The sequence below is a fragment of the Hippocampus comes genome, unplaced genomic scaffold (genome assembly GCF_001891065.2).
Source record: "Hippocampus comes isolate QL1 unplaced genomic scaffold, H_comes_QL1_v1.1 scaffold93, whole genome shotgun sequence".
NCBI lineage: Eukaryota > Metazoa > Chordata > Actinopteri > Syngnathiformes > Syngnathidae > Hippocampus > Hippocampus comes.
In genome coordinates this window covers 118,693-128,131 of record NW_017805481.1, presented here as the reverse complement: position 1 = coordinate 128,131, position 9,439 = coordinate 118,693, and the positions used below count along the sequence as shown (strand labels likewise).

Here is a 9,439-nt window from a genome sequence, read left to right as displayed (position 1 = left end):
TTGAGTTGGGGTAACTCAAAAATTTTTGTGGAGTTCTTCTTGAATGGCAAATCTGCACCCTTGCTATACAAGACACGCTGAACTCAAAATCACAATTACATTTCGATGAATTGCCCAGCCCTAAGACCAAGTTACTGTGGAAAAAAGAAAAAAAAATTGAGCAAGTGAAATCATTACTTGGGTTAAGCAAGTCAGAAATCAAGTCTTCGAATCTTGCGCAGTCACAACATATATTCCCCACATTAACTGCTGTCTACTGACTGCGGCTGTGGAGCAAATAAAGTTCATTGTCGTCCATCCTTGACCCTGAATGAAAGACCGCACTCATGCTCACCTGTCACGTTGTTCCCCACCCCTCTCGCTTTTCGGACCCCCAAGGGGAAGTGGCATAAGACCTGTCACCCCGCATCACGGCGATGGCCCGAGCCAGTATGTAAATGTGTCAGCGTGCGCCAACTCACGAGTTGGACATATCGCTTTGAATATGCGTGCTCGACAATGACTGGAGCGTAAAAACGGGCTTCACTGCATCCGGCACGGGCGTGTGCGCGTGCTGCGTATGTACGTCTGAGTCCATCCCGCTACGTTACAGTGACATTCCCAGTGGGAAGGTGCCTGCCGCGCAACTGCTTTCATTTGCTACGATGCCCATTTTGGCCTTCGTGAGCCAAGCCTAGGTGACACGCCGCCTCATCGGCACGCACTCAGCATTTTAGCGTCGGCGTGAAACGGGCTACGCCGGTGAAGTTAGTTAAATCGAGATGAACACGGTCTAGGTGTGCTACACATGCACACAGACGAATTTTCAGAAATTCTGTTTTCGATACATTGTGTGTGTGTGTGCTCCGCTCCAATTATCTAATCAGGATTTTGGGGTCAGAAATATTGAACATGATTTTAAATGTAATATTTCTGACCCAACCTGTTTCAAACCCTCTGATCGGGACAAATGCACTCTTAACAAATGCCAGACGGAAGACCAATTGTCTTTTTTTGGGCCACCGGTTCGAATTCAACCCGATGCTTGCTTATGGCTATACAGTATCTACCAAACATAGGACCCAACTGCTGCCCATGCTGTGCCTGTTTAAAAATCACCATCTCAAGTCAATTCAAGCTTTATTGTCAAATATGCTCTATGTGCAACATACACACACACACACACACACACACACACACACACATACATTATATATCTCATATGGTGATTTTTAAACAAGCACAGCATGGGCAGCAGTTGGGTCCTATATTTGGTAGATACAGTACTGTACTGTATATCTTTTCCCTCTGGGGTCATCCTTCGTCCTAGACGATGTAACGCTCTAACAGAGCACTTAGTAATGATCAACTTTATAAGAACAGAACTGCCACCTGCTTTGAAGTGATGTCAGGACAGCCCCCAGTAGCTTTCCTTTCACAACAGCGTTAGGCTATACTAATTGAACCCTTTTCATCCCCTTGGCGAAACTTCCGTGCCAGATTGTTTGTTTATTCCAGAAATAGTCCGCACCAACCCAACCCAACTCCTTTTTTGAAACCTGATTTTGTACTTTTTCGAAGTCGAATCTTTATTTTTACTCTTTGTAAAAACGGGCTCATGACATTTTGTTTACCTGGATTGAAGGCACAACGCAAAAAAAGACAAGCCGGAAGCCACAACAACACCGCGTGATTCTGAACGTTAACTTCAGGTCCCGAAAGCGGACGCGCGTCTACAGCATTGACCTCTTCGCGGCTACTGAGGTGGTTAACTGGCCAAAAGCGTCGAGCGCCATCCCCTCTGCTGCCACTCTAATGTGCTGCGGAGCAACTGGCAAACCCGAAAAGGCAGAGCGGCGCGCAGTCAGAGGGAATCCAGACTCATTGGCAGGAATCTAAACGGCGTTTCCCCTCAGCAAGTCGCACTCTGAGGATTAACGCTGGCTGCGTGCGCACGCCTGCCAAAGCAGATATAAACATCATACCTTGATATTGCACATTACTCGACGCCCTGTTTATATATATACTAGAAACACGTAAAAAAAGTGCAGCGGGAGCACTGTGGGCTCATCGCCAATGGCTCCTTTCGAGATGGTCGCATCATTAAATGTTGACTTTTTATGCAAACTTGTCCTTATTTTACCCTCTATTTTAGTCGAGGCCTAGCTGAAGTTCACTTCGAAGGTTTCAAAATCAAAGTAGCACTCACAAGTATTCTGTATGAATATTTTGTGTTAAAAATGAAAGAAAATACAAAACATATATATTTCAAAAGGTAAAAAAAAAACATGTATCTCACTAAATTTAAATGAGTATGATCAATTTCACTCTGTCGGCAACTAGAAGGCGGACCACATATTTCGTTTGAGTCGGTGTAAATTTGAACGAAGAAGAACAAAGCAGCAAAAGCATTTCAGCGCTTTTAGTTTTTATTGTAATGACACTGCTGTGATCCTGCTTTTTACGCCCACAAAAACGTGCAGGTCCATTTAAAAATGTACGGTACATCTTTGGCCATGATTACTGATGTATATCATGAGATGATAAATTAGGTTCGTTTCTTGATGGGATTTGTTTACTGTAAACTACAATACTACACTATATTTTTGCATAATTTAAATGTGTTCGGATGATGTTGCAATTGTGTTTAAAGACCTTTAAAAAAAATTACGCATCGTAAACGTTATCAAAATCATGCCTGGGAAGTATTTAAATAAGGGATTTCCATAACACGGATTTTACTTATCATCGGGGTGCTGGAATGTAGTAACTGCGATGTAGGAGGATTATTGTTTGGTCTATGTTTTGGATTTTTTTTTTCATAAACTCCCTTCATGTGGATTTTGTTGATCTTTCTTGGTTGTGTTTTGGACAAAAAAAAACTGCAAAACTTTTGGACATACATCGTTGGTACATGAGGTAGATCATCATCATCATCTTCAAGAACACCTGCCATTCACAGAAAAAGCGCTGAGATTGGTGCGTCATTGACCCTCCACTGACTGCACGTGACACATTCCCGACTGCAAAGAAACAGGAAGTGCATTCAAAGCGCCCGACGATAGCGAAGAAACGTCGTCGAAGCGTGTCATTGACTTTAAAAAGCCTCCTGCGGGGCGTCGCACAAGGCAGCTACCATCACTGCAAAAGCCTGATTAATTGCATGTGATTATCTTTTTTTTTCTTTTTTTTTTTAATCAATTACAGCATTAATGTGATCCTTGCAATAATGCGGGAATATTTTTTAAGGCACAAATTAAAAAAGCAGAAAGAAACATGAATGAAGACGCCCCCCCCCCCCACACACACACACACACACACCTCTCATTTTGCTCCATGCGAGATTTAGTCGCCATGCGTTGTGCGCTTCAAAAGGTTACAACTAAGTCGAATGGGCCTTCAGCTTGACGGCGCATCGGTTAATTGCGCACCCGCCCCCTCCCCAGAGCGTCATTCAGGCTTTTAACTATCGAGAAAATCAAGACTGGTATTGATTCTCACAAATGGTGGAAAGTTATTAAGACCCCCGTAAAACATCAACTCATGCTGGATGGTGACTTTTTTTTTTTTTCCCCATGTAGCATATTTCCTATAAATCCCTCGACACAAATCGATGCCCTGCTCCAATTAAATGTTGCTCGGGTTTGAATTCGTCCCAAATGCACAATCACGCTAACTCCGCTCACAAGGCTGCGACCGAAGAGAAATGTTGAACACTTTGACTTCAGCCGCGGTGCTGCCACACACAATCTCGCCCTCATCGCTCTTCAGTGCAGGTGTCCAATGCCCAACCCCCACTTCCCCCTTCCCTTACTTCCTCCTCCCCCAATTGCCAGTGCAAGGAGATATAACAAAGGTCATGGGGCCACCGAGATGCAGCACTTTGCCGGAATGGCTAATACGTCCAATGTGCCGGAAGAGCTATGCAGATGAGCGTAGGTATGCATGCGCTCCCGTGCGGTAATATTAAGTGAAAATGTCGTACGAATGCGCTTCGTACTGACGAGTGGAGTTGCGTTTGCACTCCCTGCCATATGATAAGCGGAGGCATGCTCCACGGCCTAATATTGAGCGGCGGCATCTTATATATGCACCTCATGCCATATGATGAATGGAAATATGTGTCTAATACATGCGCTCATCGTGGGTGGAAATATGTATGCGCTCAATACAGTGAAACTCCTCTACAACGAAATCATGTTTGCAGCAAGACATTTTTCACAACAGGGGGCTTTTCACTCCAGCAAATTTTATCTCAGATGTAAACACACACACACACACACACACACACCCACACAATTATTTTTCTTCCAATACGTAGTGCATAAATATGAGCATACACTTATTTGACACTTCATATAGCCAGTGTAGAAAGAAAAAACAATAAAGAAATTGCAAAATTTATAATCAGCATTCACTTTCTTTTACATAAATTTCTTGCATCATGTCTTTTACTTTGCTTCCTCCATCTTTCATTTTTATTACTTTTATCCTGTCTTCAAGCGTGAATGCTTTTCTTTTCTTAACTCCTTGGTCTGCAAAGGTCCGTTTCGTAGCCATTTTAGCAATGTAACGTTCGTGCTGCGTCTGAAACGAACAAGAGCAAATACTTCCTGGACTACTGCGCATGTGTAAACAAGTGTGGTGGTTGCTGTTGCCGTTTCCGAACGAAGCAGCAGAGGTCGCTGTGGCATGCTGAGGTTGGATTAGATTTTTGCGGAAGGCTTGTTTTCGTTGTAGTGAATCTCGTTGCGAGGCAGGAGCAGAGAAAAAGATTTCGTATAACGGAACAGGGGGACTTTTCGTCGTAAGGGGGAGCAGAAAAGTGGGAATGGCTTTCATGCATGAAAATATTTTTCACACGAGGAGGTATTTTCGCCCATGTAGGTTTCGCTGTAGAGGAGTTTCACTGTACTGTGCAAATTGTGGAGTATGCGCTCCACGTTGTACTGATGTGCCAAGATACGGATGTGCTCAATGCCATACGATGAGTGGAGGAAGGTACAGTATGTATGCGTTCTGCACTAAGAACACATCACATTCACCCAGTAAGGATGTGAGCGGCGTAACGGTCCCGCTTTCTGGTCACCGGGCCAGAGCCATCCCATTTTTTTTGACAAATATAAATAGATCATGCTCATTTTGCGCAGCGGTGAGGAGGAAAGTCATCATATTTGATGCTCACGGATCATCATTCAAAAGCATCCGGCGTGTCGTCGCGCTGAAGGCTGCCAGGTTGCAGGTCGCTTCGCCGGTTAACTGCCCTGAATGATGGTGGGATGAAGAAGGCAGCGGGGGAGGGGGTAGCGATTGACTTCATAAAAGGGATGAGATGGAGAAGCTTACAGAACACAAGCGGCGGGAATCAAGCTTGGTAGGTAACGTGAGAGCCAAGACAAAAAAAAAAAATGTATGATTAAATAATTATTTTTCTTGCCAATATCAGATTGATATTACTTTTAAAGAATGTTTGATATCGTGCTTCCTGTTGTCAGCGCCGGTTGCGTCACACAAGTATAATCCGAATCATATTTCAACCTGTAAATATTTCAGCCTTTATTTCTTTCAAGTTGCTGCGCCTCCCCCTTGAGGAAAGCCCTCACACGTTTCAAACCGCGGACGTAAATAATTAATGTAATCCCTCGCAAATAAAATTCATATTAGTTTTTCATATTTATCCAAACAACACCAAAATCGTTTCCCCTCTCTTTTTTTTTTTCGGGCTTATGTGCAGTAGTCTTGATACTTTTCAAACCACCACGAGTTTCTCATGCTTCTATATTAAGGCTGATACATTTTAATGCAACAAGATATGTTTCTATGATTGATGAAACAAAATATTAGAAAGAGTCTAATTTTGCTCTAATCATTGCATAATATGCAACGTTCAGGTGCATCGTTTGCACATTTAAAGGTGAAAAAATGACATCTGGCCGAACAACTGCCTGGCGTTGCGCGTGCACGGGCTCCAATTAAGACGCGCGTGCACAGCAGAAGTCGTCGCAGGCATCCATTCAGATGTGCGAATGTCACATAAAACGATTCCGCGTAGAAATGATTCAGAATTTGAAATAAATATCGCACGTATACATGCAAGCGTTTGTGTGCGCGCCACGGTGGTAAAAGGCGCGTGCACGAGCGCACCAACACGCGTTCGGAACCAAAAAAAAAAAAGACTGTGTGTATATAAATTAGCCCCATGATGATTTTCTAGTAAAATGAAGAGCAAGTTGTTGCTTACCGCTGTGCGAGTCTGTGAAGATGCTTTAGGATTCAAGAAGAAGCCCAGGAAGAAGGAGGACGAGGTTTTCGGACTTGGCTCGGTCCAAACTTGAAGATCTGCCGGACTTTCTCCACTAGTTTTTTTTTATTCTTCTCGTTTCATTTTATCCCTTCTTCTTCTTTTTTTTTTCCTCACAGCCCCTCTCTTCTTTTGTCCATGTCAGCCTTCCTTTCTTCACACAATGTGGTCGCTCACTATGTGGTCTGCTGCGTAAAAGCGGTGCCAAGATCCCCGCGGGCCCGTTCCGTCACAACGGTGCCGGATGACGGTGATGATGTTCGGGTCATATTGACGCTCTGAACGGAACCACCTTCTTATTTATTTATGTATTCATTTTGCTCCGGAGGAGGACCGACCTCTCGCGGCGATTACAGCCGATATCGGCGCTCACGAGTCGGTCATATGCTTCGATCATGCTCGCTCACATGCATGCCTCCGCATTGTCTTGCCTGCTCCACATCCTCCGCGGACCACCGATTCGCCGATCTGTTGATGACCGGAGAGCAGCGCTCGGATCTCGGGGAAGGTCTGGGCTGGGAGGCGGGGTGGCGGTTCTCGGTTAGTATTTTTCTGGAGTTTCCTCCCCGTGGAAGTCTGGCAGCCGAACCCCTGGTCCGCTCGTGAGTGACAGTTGAGGAGGGTCGGGTGGTGGTGGTGGGGGGGCGGGGGGTCTCGGAGGCACGCGCGCGGCTGGTGAGAACGAGGATCGCGCGTGCGCATCTGTAACCGAGGCGCGCTCCCGACGGGTGAGCATCTGTTTAATAAAGGAACAGAGACCAGAAAATGATTAGATCGTAAATTATTACATTATTATTTCAACAATTGTGATAGATAGATAGATGCCAATTTTAGATTTCAGGGGAAGGCAATTGGGAGATTGTTTTAATTTTTTTTTTTTTTTTAATTTAAGCTTTTGCAGGATTTCAAAATTTGATTGGAGTTGAAATTTTGCAGGCGTGAGATTTTTGGAGATTATGGAAAATCTGAGCAGGCTTTTGGAGCTCTTGGGGAGTTTTGTTGGCATTTTGAAGTTTTAAGTCGTACGTATTAAGGGATCTCCTTTCGAATTTGGGGGGGATTTGGAGGCATTCTGAGAGGGGTGAGAGATTTAGAGGGGATTTAAAAAAAATGAATTGAAATAGCAAGTTGCGTCTCCCTTGATCATGTATTGTCGGTCCGACTCATCACATCCTGTCTCAGCGGGGACGATGAGGCAGTGTCTGATTCTGTCAGGGGACAATGATTCAGGATTTGAGGGGTGCCGGGGGGCAGGGAGTCACAATGTCACGTGGCAACATTTTATGTATTTTTATTTTTTTTCCAAGTGTCAACCTTACGTGACCTCAATCACACAGGAACATCTAAAGAGCGACAACCCAGACAATCACAGGCAGGACACTTCATTAGTCGTACAAGCGATGACAATTGGTAAATCGTTTTAATTTAAAAGATGTGGGTGCAAACAAATCGAAGCATTCCACTTTCAAATGTCTTTGAATCGTTTCATGTGTCACATATTGGAGCACACCACTAATATATATTAATATTATATACATATACGTCCATATACACCAGTAGGTCACCTTGTGGTCTTGAATAAGTTCCACTTTAAAAATTGCATCATTAAAACGATGCAAAGGCTGAATAGTGCGGTAAAACATGAGGAAAAAAGGAGTGTGATATGGGGCAATTTTGAACAGATGGAGACTGGAAAAAAGGGTCCATCTTGGCCTTGAACACACCATAAGAATTTCTTTCTCAACCATCGTCTATATTTAGCACCGCATGGAACCACAGATTGTAACGAGTGCTCGGGGGCCCTTCAGTGTTCAGCAGGGTTCCCACTCTTTCACTTGCTTTTTATTTATGGACCTTTTAAGGACTTTTGAGGGCTAATTTATCCACTTTTTAAGGACTTTTTCTTCATTGAGCAGGGGATTCACGGTGGATTTAAAGAACAGAAAGCCACATATCACTGAGCTGGTGTTTAAATCATTGCTGCCAAAGGAAGGGAACATCTTTGTTTTAAGGGACAATCAGCTAACCCTTTATTTGACATACTGTATGTCAAATTGGCCCGAAATGACCCGAAGTGATCATATGATCATCATCGGAACTGATCGGAGACGGCGGGAAAAGCAGAGCGGGAACCAGGAAGCACAACATCTTTCTGATGTATTTTTATGAACTTGAACGACCTGTGGGAAGAGTGCTCATGACCTGCCTGGTAGTTAAGTGGTTAGTGTGTCTGCATTGTGCTGCAGAGATGCACGGTTCGAATCAGGCTCTGGTCTTCCTGTGCGTTCTCAAAAAAGTGCGTGGCTGTGCATTTTCTGGTCCTCTTCTCCGCACAACTATTCGTGCTCACACTCACATCTACGGACAATGTGAATTGGTACCTGACTGGTAGTCGAATGATTAGAGCGTCGGTGTTGCAACGTGGAGGGGCAGTGATCGATTCCAGCTCCAGCCTTCCTGTGTGTTCTCAAGAACATGCATGGCTATCCATTTTCTGATCCTGTTTGCGCTGACACTCGCACCGAGAGACAATATAGAGGACTCATTCTGTACCTGGTAGTCTAATGGTGAGTTCGTTGATCCCGTGCTGTGGAGGTGCAGGGTTCGATTCCGGCCTTCCTGTGCGATCTTAAAAATGTGCAGGCCCATCCATTTTCCCCACAACTATTCGCGCTCACCCTCACACCAAGGAACAATTCAAAAAACGCCTTGCTATACATGGCCGTTTTTTTTTGGCCCAAAACGCCTTACTATACATGGTCGTTTTTTTTTCGGCTAAAAACACCTTACTATACATGGTCGTTTTTTTTCGGCTAAAAACGCCTGACTATACATGGTCGTTTTTTTCGGCCCAAAACGCCTTACTATACATGGTCGTTTTTTTTTCGGCTAAAAACACCTTACTATACATGGTCGTTTTTTTTCGGCTAAAAACGCCTGACTATACATGGTCGTTTTTTTCGGCCCAAAACGCCTTACTATACATGGTCGTTTTTTTTTCGGCTAAAAACACCTTACTATACATGGTCGTTTTTTTTCGGCTAAAAACGCCTGACTATACATGGTCGTTTTTTTCGGCCCAAAACGCCTTACTATACATGGTCGTTTTTTTTTCGGCTAAAAACACCTTACTATACATGGTCGTTTTTTTTCGGCTAA

The 9,439-nt window shown here is 44.1% G+C and overlaps 1 protein-coding gene across 1 annotated transcript in view; it reads right to left on the bottom strand.

Moving 5' to 3' along the window:
• Positions 1-6,967, bottom strand: part of gjc1 (gap junction protein gamma 1) — a 26,416-nt gene extending 19,449 nt beyond the window's left edge. Inside the window, exon 1 of the mRNA XM_019875715.1 lies at positions 6,221-6,967. The gene's annotated coding sequence lies outside the window, so the exon portion shown is untranslated. The remainder of the gene's footprint in view (positions 1-6,220) is intronic.
• Between the last annotated feature and the right edge of the window lie 2,472 nt (positions 6,968-9,439).